This window comes from Boleophthalmus pectinirostris, unplaced genomic scaffold (genome assembly GCF_026225935.1).
Source record: "Boleophthalmus pectinirostris isolate CB_2022bp ecotype Guang Dong unplaced genomic scaffold, ASM2622593v1 HiC_scaffold_19, whole genome shotgun sequence".
NCBI lineage: Eukaryota > Metazoa > Chordata > Actinopteri > Gobiiformes > Gobiidae > Boleophthalmus > Boleophthalmus pectinirostris.
In genome coordinates this window covers 2,028,329-2,050,594 of record NW_026571140.1, presented here as the reverse complement: position 1 = coordinate 2,050,594, position 22,266 = coordinate 2,028,329, and the positions used below count along the sequence as shown (strand labels likewise).

General features: G+C 40.0%; 1 protein-coding gene across 3 annotated transcripts in view; it reads left to right on the top strand.

Annotated features, from left to right (window-relative positions):
• The window catches only part of glceb (glucuronic acid epimerase b), a 136,054-nt gene that overhangs the window by 12,654 nt on the left and 101,134 nt on the right, over positions 1 to 22,266 (top strand). For 2 of the 3 annotated variants that reach the window (XM_055154249.1, XM_020940620.2), the window contains exon 2: positions 11,942 to 11,998. The exons of the other annotated variant lie outside the window; for it this stretch is intronic. The gene's annotated coding sequence lies outside the window, so the exon portion shown is untranslated. The remainder of the gene's footprint in view (positions 1 to 11,941; positions 11,999 to 22,266) is intronic. 3 annotated transcript variants of the gene reach the window in all.

Sequence of the window (22,266 nt, the reverse complement as noted above, 5' to 3'; positions counted from 1 at the left end):
TAAATAAACTTTACATTACTAAACTTTACTACATATAAAGCATTACTATAGAGCCACATCAGCCCATTTGAGATTATAATGTGTTTAATGCAACTTTGCAAACATGTGTTTACGTTTTACAGAAACGAAACTTAAAACTGCATGGCTAATTTGCATAAACTGTAGCGCTGGAAAAAAAACAACAAAAAAACAACAGCTTGCTCCTTGTGTCGCTGACGCGGTTCAGCTTCTGTCAGACTAAAGGACATGACTCAGTGGAATATAGGTGTTCTCTTCATGGATCTATGATTCTCTCTGTGACAGAGGACGTGCTACTGTTGGCCTTGTCTGTAAACGGTGAAAAAGGTACATGGTGTTAGTAACTTTCAGCATTCACGGCAGTTGACACGTGTTTGCTGTTCGTCCAACACCTTAAAATCGAAGTATCTCCGTATAATGGAGCCAGTTGTCCTTTTTTGAGATGAGTTCTGTTTCCTCCGGGCTGGTTTTGGGCACTGCCGTGTTGAATGAGACACACGCGAGGGGAATGAGAGAGGAGGGGGGACAAAAGCGAGGAAATGGAGGCACACGGGGACGAGCACAGAGACGGCAAATAAGCAAAGCGGCAAAATCAGAATATATAAGCATTATATCGATATATACGATATGTCAAAATCCATATTGAGTTTTAAAAATATCTCTATATTTAAAATATCGAGATATCGCCCACCTCTGCTTAAATACACAGAAATATAGTACACAGCTATACTATACGTAATTGCGTTACAGTATCCAGTCAATAGCACAATGGTTAGTGCCTCAGCCTTACAGCAAGAAGGTCCTGACTCCTTTAGGGTTGTTTTTTTTTTTGTGTGTATAGTTTGGATACAAAATATTGATTTGTAGAGAAGGTTTTATAGGTTTTGCTTTTAAGCCTTGTTAGAATGTTCTCAAAAACATGCCTAGAGTTCTGTTTTGTTTCATTCACACATGTTTGAGTAATTTATTATTAGTTGTTGAATGTTTTGTTCCACCTTGTGATGTCATGTAGTGGTGGTTTTCTAGTTTTACCTAGTACCTAATTCCAGGGCTGAAATGATCCAAATGATTCTAGTGAAGGTGTATAGAGTTTAAAAACACAGTAGAGCACTTCCTGTATTACCGCATGTGTGTCGAATGAAACAAAACACAACTCCAGGTCTGTTTGTGATGAGGAAAAACATTAGATGAGAACATAACATAATCTAGATGTCTTTTTATTTGGTGTTTCTATATGGCTTTATGTGGCTTTCCAGCTACTTTTCAACAGAGCCTCTTTTCATGTCGTCTTTTCCCTGTGTCGCGGCTGAATGAGTGTGCCCTGACAGTTAGCTTAAGCTGGCTTTTCACAGCTGTTATAAAGCGCTGCCCTTTGACCTCCGGAAGTCCATCCAGTGGCAGTCGTGTTCAAAGCCCCTCACAGTGTCAGACCCTCCCCCAATGTCTGCTTCTCCTGCCCCTCTGTGAAAATACCAACGGCACCTACAAAAGTCTACAGGCACCTACAGGCTACAGCTGTATTACTGTGGACCAATGGAGCGTTCATGGATATTTAGTTTCATCAGCAATATGACCGACTGACCAAAGAAAGACTGTCCACAGCAAATATGGTGGACCTCCACCTTCATTATTTGGTTTCAGCGATCGGCCTAAATCTTGCTACTATAGGCTGATAGTCCACATGGGCATGTTATACCTCTTTATAAAGCTTAGACTCTCTACATTATGTTCATTTAATGGAATTTACAGACAGACAAATGTCCTGATATGTGGCTCCACATCAGTATTGATCTGTGGAGTCATTTGTCTGTGTCTGTGACGCCCCTGAGTCACGTGCGCTTGTTTACACCCACAGCCATAGATGCACGTGCACAGCACTGAGACGCCGCTTTAAACTCTCTTGTGTGTGATCTACAATACTAACTATAAATTAAAGTGAACTTCAGCAGAGTTTGGGCTAGAAATAAAACTACTGCTGTTTTTATAAAAGTGTGAATCGGAAAAAAGAGGACAGACGCACCTACTGTCAACATGCTGGAATATATTCTTTTTACAGACGATCGTTTTGAGTCAGGATTAAAAGGATTTTATTTGTGAAGACTTGTGATGTGAGAGGAGCCTGTGTCAGGGTGAGTCTTGCAGATCTGTTGGTTTTGGAGCTGGTTATTTTTTATTGGTTAGCGGTTAGCTACTGTGAGCTCCCACACATAAACAGACTGTTTTCTCTTACATTGGCCTATTGTAAAGTGACTATATTGGCTGTATATTTGTTACTGGACCTGCATTGATATGTAAATGAGCTGTGAATTGACATGTGAATGATCCACATTTATGCATATAATGAATTAACTGCGGCGCACATGCATTTACGGCTAAAGGCTGATAGCAGTAGTTTACTTACAGCACTTTCTTTACTAGCTACTAGAATGTGATGCAAAAATGCCATTAGGTTGACCTACTGTCTGTAAATATGACTTAAAGAGGCCGAATTACATTAAATGTTGCTTAAATAAGACCAATTTAAAATCCAATAGAGCCAACCATAAGTTTTATAATCAACTGAAGATTTACAGTGAATTTTTACATCACGAAATATATCGGCGATTATATTGGCACCTCCAACAAAATCCATATTGGTCGGGCCCTAGTTATGATCTGTCTTGCTGTTGTGGCTAATAATCGATATTTGCCATCATTTCAGAGTTCATTTGGCATAATAAGGTTTTATTTTGATCCAGTTTGACAAGTAAATGACATTTTTTGTTTCAGATTAACTGAACTTACTCTGCCAAAAGTTTGTCCTCTGATCCAGAGGTTGGTGGTTCCCACAGAACTCACCATTGGTCGAGCTGTCAGATCCACTGACCCATGTTGCCGGTGCGATTCCATCTCCCACACATAAATGCCATTGTCGTATCCTTGGGCAAAACACTTAACCCATCTCACCCCTAGTGTCTGTGTACACTGCACGCTGTATAAAAATGTGACAGTTTACCATGTTGTTCTCTAATATGGCATGGTTTTTATTATGATGCAGCAGACAGAAGTTTAGTCTTCCTCTTTTACTTTTGTCTTGTGTGTTGCCCATGGCCCTCGTGTCCTAAACTTTGCTCATAAATAGTGCGTGCTGTTGGTCGAAGCCATTCACCACAGTCCAAATGTCCACTGAGTGTGTGTGAATAGAGCCTGTGTTTGTGTGCGTGTGCCCATTAGTCTGTGTGATGTGGCAGCCGTGTTCTGCTCCTTTGTGCTGACACATTGAATGGCTCCCACTTCATCGGTACTCCTGCACAGATCTAGTGCCATTGACTTGTTCAAACAGCAGCATCAGAGAGGGGGATAAAAGGCTTAAGATGACATGAGCCTGCTCTGTCCTCCTGCCCTCTGATAACACCACTGCTCTGTCTGAACCAGTCACTTGGGCCTGGACCTCTCATTCTGTCACTCATCTTTTCACATCATTACAATAAACAAGTTCAGTGGCTCAAGTTGGCACTGGCGCTGGCACTGGCATGGTTTCTTTCGTTTTGGTGTGCAAATTTAAAAACATGCTCTTCCACTGTATTGAGAATTGGCTTGTTCATAACATTTTGATTGCTTTCCATGTTTTTGAAATAGATTTAGAATAACTAGGCAAGTGCTTTTGGTATTTCTAAATAGAAATTAACCATTAGTTGTTGTTTTTTTTCATGCCAGCAATACACAGCTGCTGCTCTGGTCTTACAGACGCTGGACCAAGGCCTCTTCAATAAAAGCTAAAAGCAAGTGGTTGAGATTGCATCTGCAGGGTGGCTTCATGCGTCCTTAGTGAGCGGGTGAGGAGCTGAGTCACAAGGGACATGACAGAATCTTGACTTTGATTCAGATTTAAATGATTGCCCAGCTTTAAGTGGACATCTCAGCCCAGCACGTCCAGCTCTGGTCCAGTGGCTGTGAGGATTCTGTATAGTTCAGAGTAGGGCTGGGCGATATGGAGCAAAAAATATATCTCGATATATTTTGCTATATCTCGATATACGATATATATCTTGATATGTGTACAGGAAAAATAACCCCCCAAAAGCTGCTCCAAAAACAAATATGCCAAATATTATTGAAGTGCAAGAGGTCGGTAGTTCATGTAAGAACAAAGTGCTTCTGCCACATTTAAGGTTACAAAAATCCCTGATTACATAAATAATCATTTAACTGTAAAATAAAAGAAATAATACATATTTCCTTCTTTTCATTCATCAATAAAACAACTCAACTCAAGCTCATCTTTGCATTAACTCTGTTATCCAAACCATAACCATGAGCTCCTTTAACAGATCCATGTTCCTCACCAGTGTGAGGAGCTCTGAGGTTTCTCACAATCCACTGCAGATCAAACCCAACGTTTCCAAACAATATTGTACAAGTGACACTGCAGCAGATTGTTCATTAAAATCTTCTGCATAAATAAACTTTACATGACTAAACTTTACAACATATAAGCAAACAATATAGCAAAACGACTCTAGAGCCACATCAGCCCGTTTGAGATAATAATGTGTTTAATGCAGTTTTGTGCACGTGTTTACGTTTAACAGAAACGAAACTTAAAAGTGCATGGCTCATTTACATAAACAGCTCACTCCTCGTGCCACTGATGTGGTTCAGCTTCTGTCAGACTAAAGGACATGACTCAGTGGAATATATATGTTCTCTCTGTGACAGAGGATGTGCTGCTGATGGTCTTGTATGTAAATGGTGAAAAAGGTTTGTGGCGCTAGAAGCTTTTCACTGGTAACAACTTTCAGTATTCACGGCGATAGTGAGGAGAGAATGAGACACAAACGAGCAAAATCAGGGAGGCGGGGACGCGCAGAGAGAAGCAAACAAGGGAAGCAGCGAAATCAGAATTGAATATAAGCATTATATCGATATATACAATTTGTCAGAATCCATATTGAGTTTAAAAAATATCGAGATATCACCAACCCCTAGTTCAGAGTAGGGCTGGGCGATATGGATCAAAAAATATATCTCGATATATTTTGCTATATCTCGATACACGATATATATCTTGATATATGTTCAAGAAAAAATAACCCCCTAAAACTGAAAACTGCAAAAACAAATCTGCCAAATTCCACAAGGTCCTTTTTTTCAAAATTGAAGTGTAAGAGGTCGGCAGTTCATACAGGAACATTTAAGATTATAAAAAACCCTAATTACATAAATAATAATTTAACTGTAAAATAAAAGAAATAAAACATATTTCCTTCTTTTCATTCATAAATAAAACAACTCAACACAAGCTCATCTTTGTATTAACTCTGTTATCCAGACCATAATCATAACCGTGAGCTCCTTCAGCAGAGGAAGCTCAAGATGTTCCTTATTTTAACAGATCCATGTTATTATCCAGCAGTAAGGAGCTCTGAGGTTTAATCCCACAATCCACTGCAGATCAAACCTAACGTTTCCAAACACTATTGTACAAGTGACACTGCAACAGATTATTCATTAAAATCTTCTGCATAAATAAACTTTACAATATATAAAGCGTAACGACTCTAGAGCCACATCAGCCCATTTGCGATAATAATGTGTTTAATGCAGTTTTGCGCACGTGTGTTTACATTTTACAGAAACGAAACTTAAGCACATGGCTCATTTGCATAAACAGCGCACTTCTCATGCAGCTCAGCTCGTTCAGCTTCTTTCGGGCTAAAGGACACGTGACTCGGTGGAATATGAGGATGTGCTGCTGATGGTTTTGTCTGTAAATGGTGGAAAAGCTTCGTGGTGCTTGAAGCTTTTCACTGGCACCAACTTTCAGCGTTCGAACAAAATCAGGGAGGCGAAGGGCGCGCGGAGGCAGCGAGAGAGAACGTAAACAAGCGAAACGGCGAAATCAAAATTGAATATAAGCATTATATCGATATATACGATATGTGAGAATTCATATCGAGTTTATATATTTAAAAATATCGATATATCGCCCACCCCTAGTTGAGAGTGTGTGGAGGAGCTCGGGGCACGTGCAGTCTGGTGGTGCTGGTTTAGCTGCTGCAGAGCTCTAGATTAATACAGTTGGATTGTAGATTTGCCGGGTGCTGGAGTCTTGTTGCTCCATAAATGAAAGACAGAAGAAATCAAAGACTCTGACACGACAACACAATAGAACTCTGGTCGTCTGAGTGTCACAATAAGAGCGCTCACACACTGAGCTGCACAATGACCGGGACAGTCTGAGGCTTAAGTCCATCTTAATCAGAGGTTGTGGTCTGCTTGTCTTGCTAACCTGTCCTTATTAGCAGACTTTGTAACATTGAAAACTTTGGTGTGATGCAGGTGTCCCTGAGAACACATTTTATATTCCCTCCAGCCACACTCGGAGTGGTATGCAGTAGGGATGGGCATGATTAATCGATTAATCGATAATTGATCATTAAGAATTTCATCGATTATGTTAATTTTAATCGACAAACTGAATGTAGGTTGCTGTGTGTAGTGTGACCAAACAGGTCTGTACATGTGTCTCTCTGCATCAGAAGGAGCGAGACACAAACAGTCGGTCAGTCTGTAATGTACTGAAGCACAAATGCGTGTTCAACGATGATTTGTACAAGAAATTCCACGCTTTCCGTTGCGTTCGGGACAAGTGGGAGTCCATGTGCACAGTGTATAAAGCAGCACACATGTTTCGGTGTCCAGTGGGAAAAAGCTTTACCAGGTGAGAGTCGCGCAATGTGGATGACGAGTCCCCACCTCCCTCCCCCCGTATGGTGTCCTGGTTTTGACAAACACAAATCTGGTCACACTAACCTGTATTCACCTGAGTCATGTCTTTTAATCCGACAGAAATTGAACCGCATCAGCGACACAAGAGCTGTAGTTTTATCTTCGCTTAGTTTATGCAAATTAGCGATGCGGTTTTAAGTTTTGTTTCTGTGAGAGTTGAACAAAACTGAATTAAACACATTATCAAACAGCTGATGTGGATCTAGAGTCGTTATGTTTATATGTCATAAAGTTGAATTTATTTATGCAGATTAGTAGTGCAGATAGTAATAATAATGATGATCATTTTAATATAAAAACGTTAATGATTAATCGATAATCGATCGTTAATTTTTCCGACAATCGATTAAGAAAATTTCATCGAGTGCCCATATGCAGAATACTCATGGCTAATAGTGTTAATAGGCATCGTCACAAGCCGCTCCCACCCTGTAATATTGACAGAGTGTGTGACTTCAAAGCCCTTTTTGAGCTCACAAGAAAATGAGCCTCTCTCTTTCTCTCTGTGCCTTTGTGACATTCACACTTGATTAGCTTTGCAAATGAAGTTTTCCTTCTGTGGAGGTGAGAGGCGAGACCTGGGCCCCCCACACTTGTTAAGTCTTTCATGAATTGTCTGGGATACATTTAGTTGAGTAACTTTTTCAATTAATTGTACTTTTCAGAGTACTCTTCTTGCAGCATACTTTTACTTCAACTTGAGTAATAATAATATAGTAATATTTTTAGTGAAGTAACAGTACTCTTACTTGAGTAAAGGTCGCCACACACTATATTCTCATATATTTGCCAGGTTTAGGCTGCGATTCTTGAGTTCGGGGAGGCGTGACCTGAGTTTGTGATTTTATGTGTGATTTTGAAGCCACTGCGCTCCTCATGTATGTGCCGTCTGTGTGACTCTGAGCTGCTCTGGCAGATCATAACTGTACCAGCCAATAAACCAGAGCATCACGGGCAGATGGACTAGGGCTGGGCGATTAGGTAAAAAAATAAAAAAATAAAATAAAAAAATCAATCACAATTTCTATTCCCCATATTGAACAATCTCGATTTTAGATTAGATCTTCTTCCATCTTATAAAAAAACGTAAGACATGTGGACAAGGGCAGGGTGTCAGGATCACTACAGTCTCCGCGATGTCAGTGCGCTAAATCAGGACTTAAGTTTCACTCGTAAAGGGTGAGAAAGTAGTTGTTTACTTTCCATAACTTGGATTATAATGATTAGAAGCATAAGAGGAGAGAAAAGAACAGAAATAAACTGAGGAGCTGGATCAGATACGGAGAGAGAGCCGCACACGCGGGGAGAGAGCCGCACACGCGGGGAGAGAGCCGCACACAGAGGCACAGGGAAGGAGACGCCGGACTTTCGTTAAATTGTGCAGATTTAAGTCAAAACTTGTGAAAGGCGAGGACACGTGAGGAGACATAAACAGGAGGACGTAAATCCTCGTCAACACTATTCACTCTTACTGCCACATGATTGGTGAGAAAAAGGAGATGGTAGTTCCTCACGTGTGTCTGTTTCCATCCACACCCAGATTGAGGTGAAGCTGCAGATTAATGACAGTGACTCTGCTTTTATAGCCAGCCTTCTGAGCATTAAAATCATGTATCTGAAATCTGAAGTATTGCACCACATTTCACAAATAATACGTTTTGACTTGCATCTAAACTAGAAGTGCAATACACTGATCTTTTGGACACTCAAGAATCTCAAAGCGTGTTATTTTGCTGTAAACAGGAAGCTGCTGATGTGAGGTGTGCTCACAGCTTCCCGCTGCAGGCTTTGTGATCGGAGATTTAAAATCTCAAAAGATTCTCGTCGTGTCTGTGGTGTGCGTTGTTTTCGCACCTTTAAAAATCATTTAATATTGAAAAATCCTGTAGTGTGTGGAGGCCTTAATAGTTTTGGTTACTCTTCCAAATGTTAGTCTACAACTGAAAAGATTCATGTTGGCAATATGGAATTGTTTGAACATTTGTGATTTGTGTTTCTTGTAGTGCTCCTACAGATGTGATTTTGTGTCTCATTTTTGTGCATTATTTATGATATTGTCCTTCAAATTACATTACAACTTCAAATGATTAATCGGATGTTACATCCCAGCAGTTACTGTTTAAGTTACACTTATTTGAGTAATTTCTTGGATCACAACCTTGTACTTCTACTTGAGTAATATTTTACTTAAATATTACTTAAATAAAATGTTTGGACACTCAACCCTCCTGTGCTGAGATATCCCTGCTTTTTTCTCTGCGTTTTTTGGACACATGCTACCTCCTCTCTCTCTCTTTATCTCCGTGAAGCCCCTGTGCTCGCTCGTGGTGACAGTTTAAAATAAAGCAGGTCAGGTAAGACTTGTCAGGAGACTTGCTGTACATCTGTTGTTTGTTGCACCAGAATATCCAGGTGTGTTACCTGCTCCAGTCTAGACAAGGTACAGCTGATGTCTGACACAGCCCTTCAATCTTAGTTTAGTGGAAGATCTTCGGGTGCTAAGGAAAATAAGATGGTGGCATAAGAGTCACATTTTTGGAGGAAAAGAACCGTATCCCCTTCTCCTATCTGTCCCTCTGGAGTACTAGTATTGTTACTTTTCCCTTAGGTGCTTTTCTCCATGGAAATGTTATTGCTTTGTCTGGAAATGTTCCACAGAACAGTATTGCACTTGCCTGTCTTCATTATTATTATTTATTCAAATACAGGTGTTATTTTTATTTATTTTTTGCAGTTGTACTGTGAGCAGGGTCACCTCTCCACAGATCTGACTTGTAACATGGCTTTTGGATGTTACGCACTTTTCTCCAAAGAGATAGATATTAAGGAATGGATTTGATACTCGATACTGATTCTGATACCAAAATGATGATTAAAAAAAATTATAATAAATAAAAACACTCACTATTCATATAAGGAGTATTTTGCAAGAGCTTTCCATCATGTTATAGTGTTGCTTATAATAAAAAAAAAAAACATGCCTGAAGAGTTATAGGTGTGCCGGGGTTTCATTAGCTGATAGTGTTGTGATAGCGCTCTGAAGGGGGAGTGACTTAATGCGTGTGTTAAAGGAGGGGAGACTCGGAGTGTCAGAACTTATGAAACATGTTAAAACATTGTTTTTCAGTGAATATAGCATTTTCAAAATAATAAAAATACTGTGATCTAAATATGTTATGTGTTAGCAGTTAAAAATTAGTAGAAGTAAAATAGCTCTTCTTTAATGAACTTAGTTTAGATAAGAAATGACTCATGTCTACTCCAGTGCCCAAACTAACCAAAACAAACATGGTGACCCCGTACAGCCTGTTTTAGTGTCAATACTGACCGTGTTTTTCGAACTGTAGGCGCACTTAAAATCCTTTTTCATTTGCGCAAAAATCGACAGTACAGTTCTTGTAATCTGGTCTGCCGTATCTATTAATTCTGATTGTGTGACCTTGAACCGATTTTATGTTGTACATGGCGCTCAAAAATCTGTCAAAATGTTTTAGTACGACCGTTAAGCTACGAAGTTGTACCACCTGATGGATTGTCAGAGTATTTCGGCTACCGTACTCAGGAGCCATGTGGAGTAAAGGTTCTGCGTCCGCATTTATGACATCAATGAAATGCTACAGAGAATATATGTCCATTCATATGTACGGTCTATGCGTATGACCTGCAGACTTGGTCCAATATAAGCTGAACCACATCAGGGCACAAGGAGCGAGCTGTTTTTTTCAGCGCTTATAGTTTATGCAAATGAGCCATGTAGTTTAAAATTTTGTTTCTATAAAATGTAAACAAACGTGTCAAAGCTGCATTAACACATTATTAGTCAGTGTATATTTGAGTCATCCTCGTAGGAAATAAAAAACAAACTTAAATGATCCACCCACATTCACATTCATAATCCACATTCACCAAGACAGGGAGGCGACACCGGGCGAGTTACACCAAGATCTGCTGATGGATCGTGGACGCCTGGACTAAGGATCAGTCTCAAGTGTCGTCACTTAATGCACCTTATAATCCAGAGCACCTTATTGTCTGAAAAATATGGTATTTAGTTTGTGAAAAAGGTAGAAAGTAAGTGCTATGCTTTTTTCATAATTGGATTTAATTTACCGTATTTTCTGCACTATAGAGCGCTCTGGATTATAAAGTGCACTGTCACTGAATGGTCTATGTTCAAACTTTTTTCACATATAAACCACACCGGACTATAAGGCGCATTAAACGAAACACAACAGTTAGATAAGACAGTTAAACTTTATTTAACGCGTTCACAATAACTCGCAACTTTGTTCAATTGTAACACGTAAAAAAAATACTGTCTGAGACGCTAAATTGTTATTGAATTCACAATAAGTCATAATAGTTGAAACAGTTGGGTGATTCCGGCGTCCAGCACGCCCACATCCCTCTCGGCATTATCTGAGTCAGTGTGGTTACTGTTCCCTGGAGTTCAGTTCAGTGATGATTCTGGTCTTGGTGAAAGCTCGGACCACAGTTGATACTGATCCTTAGCCCAGGCGTCCATGATCCGTTTGGCAGATCGTGGCGTAAGTGGCTCGGCGCTGTCGCTCTGTCTTGGTGAATGTGTGTTCTCCTTCTCTCATCCACTGCTCCCACGCAGCTCGCACTTTCACTTTATAACAGCCTTGAGTTTAAAGTGGCCGTTGTGAGCGTGTCTCTTGACAGGTGCATTTTGATATTAAAAGGAATTACAGTATGTATTACTCCTGATGCTCCTGACTACGGGAGCCGTAATGCTGCAAGTGGAGCGGCTTTGTAGTTTACTAAAGTCGTACTAAGACAAACCAATAAATTCATATACAAGACGCTCTGGATTATAAGGCACCCAATTGTTTTTTGCTTTTAAGTGCGCCGTATAGTGCGGAAAATTGGTAAGTTAGATTTTTCGGCTTGTTCTGTTGTTGTGATGCTTCAACCAGTCAGATTCAAGTATATGTACTGACGCTCCACATTTACCAGTCACTTTTAGCGAGAGCCGTTCCAGATTGATAATGTGTAGAACTCAGTTCAGGGTGACACACATATCAGTCTGCTGTGAGGTTAAATGGGAGGTGGCCTTTATGAAAAGATGTCAGAAAACTGCTTTTAATGATTACATGCAGAACTAAAATAGTGCTTCATTGTTTCTTAGACTCCAGACTTCTATATCAGATGCTGAAGAAAGCGAGCAGCTGAATGGCCTCTACATGTGAGTACTGAATATCCGTACGGTGCAGAGACCACACTGCAGCGGTACGAGTGTCACCCCTCATGACCAGAGGAAATGTGTCTGCATGTGTCTGACAGTTACCAATGACTTTCTATTCTTCTCACACACATTTGCACTTGTTGTGTCTAGCTCCAATGCCACTGATGCATGCCTCACAAAGGATGCTCATTTAGAGAAACAAAGAGCTGCTAAATGAGTCTTTGTGTTTTATTTATTTTATTTGTAGGACAGTATATAGCAGCATTGATTTCATATGGTAATACGTAGGGATGGGCATGATTAGTCGATTAATCGATAATTGATCATTAAGAATTTCATCGATTACGTTAATTTTAATCAACAAACCGAATGTAGGTTGCTGTGTGTAACGTGACCAAACAGGTCTGTACATGTGTCTCTCTGTATCAGAAGGAGCGAGCAAACACAGTCAGTCCGCCTGCAACGTACCGAAGTGCATATGCGTATTTAACGATGACTTGTACAGGAAATTCCACGCTTTCCGTTCCGGTCGGGACAAGTGTGAGTCCATGTGCACAGTGTATAAAGCAGCACATATGTTTCGGTGTCCAGTGGGAAAAAGTTTTACCAGGTGAGAGTCGCGCAATGTCGATGACGAGTCCCCACCTCCCTCCCCCCGTACGGTGTCCTGGTTTTGACAAACACAAATATGATCACACTAACCTGTATTCACCTGAGTCATGTCTTTTAATCTGACAGACGTTGAACCACATTATAATGTCAAACTGATGTGGCTCTAGAGTGGTTACGGTTTATATGTCGTAAAGTTGAATTTATTTATGTAGATTAGTAGTGCAGATAGTAATAATAATGTTGGTAATTTTAATATAAAAACGTTAATGATTAATCGATAATCGATCGCTAATTCTTCCGAAGATAGATTAAGAAAATTTCAACGAATGCCCATCCCTAGTAATGTGTGATTGCCTCTCTTAGTTTCAGTTCAGTTACGTACAACTATCTAGTCTAATCTAATATCTAATAGCAGCTGTAGGTGTGTAGTCTGCATGTGAAAAATGATAATATGAAGTACAGTCTCTTGTACACTGGTTGCACCTCCACCAATTGTCATGCATGAGTACCTGTTTTCTAAAAAGATTTCTGTTTTCAAATGAAATGAATGACAGACAAACTTTGCTTTATTCAGTTTATTCACACGTGAATTTGTTGCAACATTAGTCCATCAGATCTCCACTAGCACTGAAGCTTGAGGCTTGAAGGCCTGTGGAAGATCTTCATGGGACGAACATCTTGTCACCTTGGGTTTTTACACTCGGCATTTTATAAAAACCCCTGCAGAAGTTGTTTTCTTCTCTACTGTGTCCGTAGTCAACAGAACTTCCCTGAAAGTGGCTGCATGCCGAGGAGGATGTGGTCTGTCTTGAGGATCTTTTGTCTCTAATGGGACCAGGTGTCTCACTGAACATGTCTGAAGTCTGATTTGAAACTGCTCCTCAAGCTGGGACAATTTGACACTCAGACTGTCACACCGCTCCTCCAGCACGTCCGCCATTGCAGCCATCTTGTCCCTCTGCTTCCTGGTCTTTCTCAGCTCCTCAGTGCTCCTCCTCAGCTCCTCTATGACTCTGTCACAGTCCTCTCTGTGCTGTCCCTCCTCGTCGCTGGTTCGCTCTTGGATAAAGCCGGACATCACCTTTCTGTCAGGTTTTTTTTCTTCAAATTTTAAGGCCCTTTCTTTTATCCAAATCCTCCATCCTAGCATGGAGCATGGCTTCCTGACTCTTGAGCTGAGTGCGTTTTAGCTCCAACCTATTTGCCATCTTCTGTAGATCCAACTCTTTGGCTGAGATTTCTCTTTGCCTCTGCAGAATTTCTGACTGGTGCTGAAGGTCCAGTTTCTGCAGATCCAGAGCATGAGACACTTCCATCTGCTCTTTTTCATTTATGAAACTAGACAGAAGCTGCCCTACCTTCCTCTTCTGCTCCTGTTCTAATTCCTGACGCAGTCCCTGGGATACATCAGCCATCTCCCTGCGGTACTGATGCAAGTGCTGGTCACAGTTGGTTCTGGTCAGGCCCTCCCTCTCCTCCTCCACATTTTGTCTGAGAGACTTCAGTTTTCTATCTTTCCTTTTCTGGAGATGTTCTTTTTATGCTGCCAACTGTTCTTCAAACTCAGCCTGGAGTTGTTTCATTTTTTGCTTATTCCTGGTTTTAAGTTTGTTTATATTTTTCTCCAGCAGCTCAGTTTAGTTTAATTTAGCTTTGAGGTCCTCAAGATCTTCATTAATTTCTTTCTTGATTGTCCACTTTTGCCTCTTCTGTTCATTGTATAAGGTTTCCCGGAGTTCCTTTAGTTTTTGGTCAGAGTCCCTCTTAAGCTTTTCCTCCTCCTCTCTCCTCTTTTCTAACAGTGACTGACAGAGAGTCTCCAGTTTATCTTCATGCTCTGCCCTCAGACGCCTCTCCTCTGTCCTGATTTTCTCCTCCTGTCTGTCCCGTTCAGCTTTGAGGGATTCTCTGAGTTCTTTTAATTCTTTCTTAGCCTCCTCCTCAAGTCTGGCTTCCTCCTCCCTCCTCTTTGCCAGAAGTGACTTACGTAGAGCCGTCAGTCTAGCTTTACTCTCAGCCTGCAGCTGCCTCTCCTCCTCTTCTTCTTGTCTCTTGAGTTGGTATTGAAATTGTTTTGATGTTTCCAAACTCTTTTGCATATATAATTCGGATGAAGAAGAAGAAGAAAGACTGCGGTAGTGTTTTGTTGGAGCAGGATCCTCCTTCTGTCTTACTCTATGGACTGCTTTCTCATCCACTTTTTCCTTTTTACAATTTGTGTCTTTTGTGACTGCACTGTAAAGCTTGTCCTTCTCCAGCTCTTTGTCATGTTGTAAGGATGACTCTGAGCTGTCATATCCTGAATTGTTCAAACATTGTAACTCTCTTTCATTATTGTATAATTTGTGTTCTGGCACGGCACACTCAAGATCTTCAACGAAGCAGACTTTCCCAAGTCCTGAATCCTCAAGCTGATCTTGGGAACATGTCAAAGGTTCAGTTTCAGGAGTAGTCAGACAGTGTTCCTGCTCTATGGCTGCAGTATTATGTTCACTATCTTCATCTTGTGGCAGATCCCTGAGTGGTGACTGCTTGGAGAGTTCAACAACAGATCCAAACAGAACCTTTTTCACCTTTTCTCCTGTCACCTTCTGTTTCAGGTACTTTGGAGGATCAGCATGCTCTGGTTCCAAATCATATTTCAACAAGTCTTTCCTCTTGCCTGTTGTTTTCTTCAAGATCCATTTGGAACCTTCACCTTCCACAGGCCTCGCCTCCTCTGGCTCCACAGAGTGTTCTGCTGTGGGTTTACTGTTCTTTATCACAGTCTTCCCTGTTTGTTTGTCTGTTCCTTGTTTCTGGGACACAAGGTGTTGGAAATTCTTGTCAATTGAAGGCAGAGGCCCGAGCAGTAACTTGGAGTGTTTTGAGCCAGACCCCTGTGAGTCTTTCTATCTCTCCCTTCTTTTCACCTCCTTCTTAAATAAACTTTCGGAGAGCTTACCTTCAGCACTCCATCCTCTAAAACCAGAGGGTCCATTAAATGTGTCCTCTTTCTCCTGCCTATTGTTGTTTCATGTGGGTGTCTCTGGACTAACCTCTGGTGAAGTCAGATTAGTGTAGACACCCAGCACTGATGTTTTGAGCGGTTTCAAGGTCTCCAGTATATGAGCACCCCGGCTTTTGACTGGAGGCACCAGTGGTTTGTTCTGTAATGACATCTTGGGAAGATGTTCAAACCTGTCCAGAGGTAGCAAAGATCCTGTGATTGGTGGCAGAGTTGAAAGCACTGGTTTCATGGCAGACGCTTTCGTAATTACAGTATAAGATCTGATGGGAAGTGGTCAAGATATGATCACTTAAAAAAAAGTTTGAGTAGGAGTTCAAGTCTGTGTGGCGTTCGTCGGCTCGCTGTTAGTGTTGTGGTAAGTAAAGTAAACGTATAGCAACCACGGCAACCATATTTGGCCAAGATTTCAGTTTGATATGATTACCTTTTTTGAAGCACAACATTGTATGGAACTGGTGATTATTACAGATTTTTAAAATATACATGTGATCCATGGCTGAAAATGATTTGTAACTAGTTTCCCTACATCATCACACTATTCATGGGATTCAGTTTACTGTTTTATATGAAACTTTTTGAGGATATTTTCCGATTCAAAAGATAGACCTATTTAGTTTTAAATAGGACACTGGACTGCCTTTCACATATTCAGATATAGGGAAATCTGGCTTCTCCTCATAATCTAAAATCTCAAAACCACCAGATGATACTGAATCACTCTTGAAGTAGCATTGGTTTGGTTTAACATAAGGATTGAAATTTGAATTCTGCGTGTGACGACATAATCCCAGTTTCTTATCTATTTTTTGCACATGCCTTTTTTTCATAATCTAATTTTGCTGCCAATATACTCTGCCTCAGCCTGTATCAGCTTAGGCCCTGCTTGACGAGTGTTGGATGACTATCACTCCGCTTTGCAGCCTCTGATTAGTGATGAGGCAGAGGTATGTAAGCCAGGGGAATGCTGACTGCTGTGAAAGTGTCCTGCCTCCGGAGGGGCTGGCATCTGAAGAAGGGCACTCGGATAAACGGGGCCCGATGTAGCTGCATCCCAGAGCGGACATGTGCCTCCTCCTCCCCTCTCTCTCTCTCTCTCTCTCTTTCTCTCTTTTTCTCTCTCTGTCTCTCTCTGTCTCTCTGGTACATTTCCCATTCAGCTCAGCTCTGACACTCCTGTTACGGTGACAAATGCGCCGGGCCATGCCTCTCTCAATGTCATCTCCTGTGCCCTCTTTATCCATCTCCGAGTACAAGGAGGTTCTGATCTTCCAGGCTGCCAGCGTGTCTGTGTGGGCAGAGTACTGTATGCATGCTGATGGCTGGTCATTTGCATGTATATAGCTGCAAGGACCACTGGGTTTACACTGGGGTTTCATCATTTCCATAGGAGCATCTCTCTGTGGGGAGTGGTTAAGGCTTCCATCTGCACTAATGAGACTGCATCAGTGTGTGTGTGTGTGTGTGTTTTAGGGGGAACGGTGTAACTTCAACTTGCCTGTAATTGAACTGCTTTATAGGTTTCAAATGTGACTAATTCTAGTTTTACATGACTGAACAGCTGAACTGAAAATAGAGTAATTTAAATCTCCCTGACAAATATTGTGATTGTGTTTTGATTTGCAATATGCTTTTGTAATATCTCATTCGATCTTCATTTTAAAATCTAATTTACTTTTAATCTAAAGTAATCCTGTATTGTTTTGCAATTCCCGTTTCTCTCACCTGTTTTTACCCTATCCTGAAAAATTAAGAATTGATATTGACACTTTGCAGTCACATCGTGCAAAGATCTGAGACTTTAACCCTTCCAGACCGACAGTATCGTATATGATGCATGGGAATATGTTTTATATAACCACGTTCAACTTTGCAACCATAAAAGATAGGAAGTTACTTTTTTCCCTTGAAAAGCTGAGAAAAGCGTTTTTCCGAGCATATTTCTGATATTAACCTACGCTACACGCACACCATGTGATGATGTAGGGAAAACAACTGTCCAATAGGAACTTTATTTTCAGCCAGACTCAGTCGCTCCGTCCATTTTGATTGGTCCAAACTTAACCAAAGAGTGTAGTGAGTCAAAATGGTCGATGCGCTGAGCGCCTGTGTTTGTAACAATTGAAAAAGTCGCTCTAAATGCAGATATTTCTTAAATAAAAGGCAAGTTACGCATCTTGGTCTGTGTAATTGTGCATCCCTTGCTATTTTTATTTTCAGGTTTATTTCCCTCAAAATGTCCAAATCCAAATGTCATAAAGCCCATGGAAATACAGGAAGTGATGTGGCTCTGTGTCCTGGACCTGACACCAGCTGTTTGACTGACACCAGGAAAGTCATGGGGCCATTGCACTTTTTTTGTTTTGAGGCAATAAGGAGATTTTGAGTTTATTTACAGACTTGATATTTTGCACTTTTGCAGCTAAAGCCCTAGATTAAGCATTTTGTTCTGTCCAAAAAGTTGTTTATACATGTTTGCTGTGTGTTTTCTAAGAGAGTGTGAATTTGATTTTAGTTTTTTCATTTGTATTTCTGGTTCTGTAGCTTTTATTACAACCACATGACACAACTCCAGCAACAGATTGTGAAATAACAGGTTGTACTGAAAAAAACAATGTATAACATTTCATTAGAGGGTAAAAGGGGGAGTTTAAAAGCAAAATTAAGAAAAAAAAATCCAGGTGAAGACAAATGTACTATAAAATTGCCCTTAGGTCTGGAAGGGATAAAACTGAAGAAAAAATACAAAATAGATTTAAATAACAAAATTGCAGGAGCCTGTGGTCAATACAAGCAGTCATGGTCCTGTTTAGGAGTTTGACTTTCGACAAAAAGGTGAGAGTGACTTGTGACTTTAATGTTATTTGAGGGAGACTTATTTAACAATCACCTCACCTGTTTTAGTTCAGCTGTTAGATTTGTATTTTTTTTCTAAAACTAAGCTCATCTTAAAGTCTAACTTGAGTAACAGAACCTCAGACAGACCAGAGCCTTCAGTTAGCACCGCCTGGACTGTTGATGACATCAGTTACAAAAGATAAAAGTTTCTATTATTAAGCAGTTTTAGGTCAATATAGTTTATGATGAAGAAACAATGTAAATTAATGATCTGAGTTATAGTTGAGACATTTCGTACTTAACATTTTAGAGTTGACAATAAATTGTGACCCCAATCAAATCAGATTGCCTTTTTTTTTTTTATAAGGCGACCCCATAGAGAGGATATTTAATTCTCTGTGGGACATAATCATTATAATAACTATGTCATTGTGATTAATCAGGCTCACTACTTAACATGTTGAGCATTATTAGAGTCTTTATCTAATACGATCAGGCGTACAGTTCGTGTTCTTGTTAATAACGTAGTAAACTAGACAGTATTGTTTAAAAACTAACTGGACATAATTTAGGAAAAAGTGAACGATTTCTTCAGAATAGTTTGTGTCAAGTTTTGCTCGAGATAAGTTTTTTCATTTCAAGCTCCTTTTTTATCATCCGTTTTGAGCAGTAACTCTGACTTCTGTCACAGTTAGGCTACGTTCACACTGTGACCTGTATCTGATCTTTTAATGACAGTCTGAACCACACAGTTCCGATTTTTTCAAATGCAACCCAGGACACTTGGATATGTGCTCCTAAAACCGATACATATCCGAGCTTTTGACATGTGACTTCAGTGTGAACGGCCAAAGTGCAGTCATTCGACCTACACATTATCAACAAGACACAAACGTCACAATTCTGTGCTGAAGTTAGGCGAAAATTGTTAATGAACTCAGTGTCACTGAAGCGAAGCACATCACCACTCACCACTCTTGGCTCCGTCTCCACATCCACATGTTCCTTTCAACGGACGTCGCTGCCGCTGTCCCACAAACCACCATGGCTAAAAACCTCATCCTTCTCCTTCTCAATCTCCTCCTTAAAACAAGTAAGATGTTCATGTTCTGGCTCCGGTACGAGAGGAACTTTAAAATCTCCAGGTGCTCAATGCTGCGTCCATGTTTGGACAACTTCTGTAAACACAGAGACGCTCACTGCGGTTGACGTCGTCGTGTCTCCAGTGGACATGCGAGACACTTTTGAGTCGTTTAACGTTCATACTGGAGATCACATACAAGTCACATTTAATTAATTGGAAATGTGACCGACCTCGCAAAAACATCAGATTTCACAAAAAAACTCTGAATTGAGCGTTAAGCCCTGCAGTCTGAACGTAGCCTTAGACATGTTGACTCCTGTTTGTGCGCGTCTTAAAACACTACACATGTTTTGTTTACAGTGTTGTACAAACTAGGGCTGTGCTGTTAATCACATTTATAACTAGTTTTCCTACATCATCACACTATTCATGGGCTCCAGCTTACTGTTTTATATGAAACTTTTTGGGGATATTTTCCAGTTCAAAAGTTTGTTTTTGCCTAGTTTGTTTAAATTGTTTATCACCGTGACAGTGTTCTTAGTTTGACGTTGTGAAACCCATGAGTTGCACTCGTACTTTTGAATTTGAATCATGGCACTGATTTGGGTTTATGTGTAGTACCAAGTGTAAAATGATGTTCTAACTAGGGATGGGCATTCGATGAAATTTTCTTAATCGATCGTCGGAAGAATTAACGCTCACATATTAATTAAACATTAATGTTTTTATATTAAAATGATCATCATTATTATTACTATCTGCACTACTAATCTGCATAAATAAATTCAACTTTACGACATATAAACCATAACCACTCTAGAGCCACATCAGTTTGACATTATAATGTGTTTAATTCAGTTTTGCACAACTCTCACAGAAACAAAACAGAAAACCACATCGCTAATTTGCATAAACTAGGTGAAGATAAAACTACAGCTCTTGTGCGCTGATGCGGTCAATTTCTGTCGGATTAAAAGACATGACTCAGTGGAATACAGGTTAGTGTGACCATATTTGTGTTTGTCAAAACCAGGACACCGTACAGGGGGTGGGAGGTGATCACTCGTCATCGACATTGAGCGACTCTCACCTGGTAAAACTTTTTCCCACTGGACACAGACACATATGTGCTGCTTTAAACACTGTGCACATGGACTCCCACTTGTCCCGAACGCAACGGAAAGCGTGGAATTTCTTGTACAAGTCATCGTTAAATACGCATTTGTGCTTCGGTACGTTGCAGACTGACCGAATGTTTCTGTTTGTGTCTCGTGTGTCTTCTGATGCAGAGACACATGTACGGTCCCTGTTTGGTCACGCTACGCACAGCAATCTACATTCGGTTTGTCAATTAAAATGAACGTAATCGATGAAATTCTTAATGATCAATTATCGATTAATCATGCCCATCCCTAGTTCTAATAAATGACTAAAGTCATCAGTGTCAGTTGAACAAAGTAAAGAGTTGTATTAACCAAATTTTTTTGTGTAATTTCTGGGGTTCAAATGACATCACAACATTCTATGTACAACAATATTTAATGCAGATAGGATTAAAATAAAATAAATCTTGTTAAAGTGCATATTGTTATTGTAATTGTATAAACAGTATTGTTTAAAAACTAACTGGACATAATTTAGGAAAAAGTGAATGATTTCTTCAGAATAGTTTGGGTCAAATTTTGCTCGAGAAGTTTTGACATGACAAACTCCCTTTTTCATCATCTGTTTTGAGCAGTAACTCTGAGTTCTGTCACGATAGACATGTTGACTCCTGTTTGTGCGCAGCTTAAAACACTACACATGTTTTATTTACAGTGTTGTACAAACTAGGGCTGTGCTGTTAATCACATTAGAATCAAAATCACATCTAAATCTACAGTGAGCTGTTGGTAAAAACATGTGCTTTGGAGCAGATGGAAGACTTGGATGGAATTATAGAGACTTTTTGTGCTAACTTGTTGATCTTCATGAAATTGACATGAGACCAAATTTAATATTTATTTATTTATTAGAAAATGTTTTTTTCTGCTACCACAATGCCTGGCCCTATTGATACTTTGCAGTGACATCACACTGGGGGTGCTCTACATGAATGTTCGGCAGTTACCATGGAGACAAAGCATACATTAGCAAAGTTTTAAGATTGTCTGAAAGGGCTCATCTCACACTGAAAACACCGTGTCATATTGTAATAATGGCAGTGCTCCACTATGTTTTTAAACTCCACACACCTTTACTAGAATAATTTGGATAATTTCAATCATGGAATTTCTGATCTCCACTGAACTAAAAGTAAAAGGAGCTGTTCACTTGAAAACTACTGGTTAATGACCTCACAAGGTGGAACAGAGCATTTGAGCTTAGAAGATGTGGACAGACTGATAACAGTGTGAATGAAACAAAACAGCAGGTTCCAGGTCTGTTTTAGGTCTAACATGGCTTAAAGCTCACAAGAGTCAATTTTGTATAATATTTCTATATTATTAAGATTGCATTAAGCAAAGAGAGGTGTAATGTTGACATACTGTGATGCTGATATGATTGGGAGAATTTTGACAATATGATATCATGATATTTTGGTTGTTGTGGCCCTTTATACCTTTGAAATACTGCATTTCGGGCTATAATGCATGCTTAAAATCCTTTTTAATTTTCTCAAAGTCGACAGTGCGCCTTATGTATTAATTTTGGTTGTGCTTCTGACCTCGAACCGATTTTATGTGG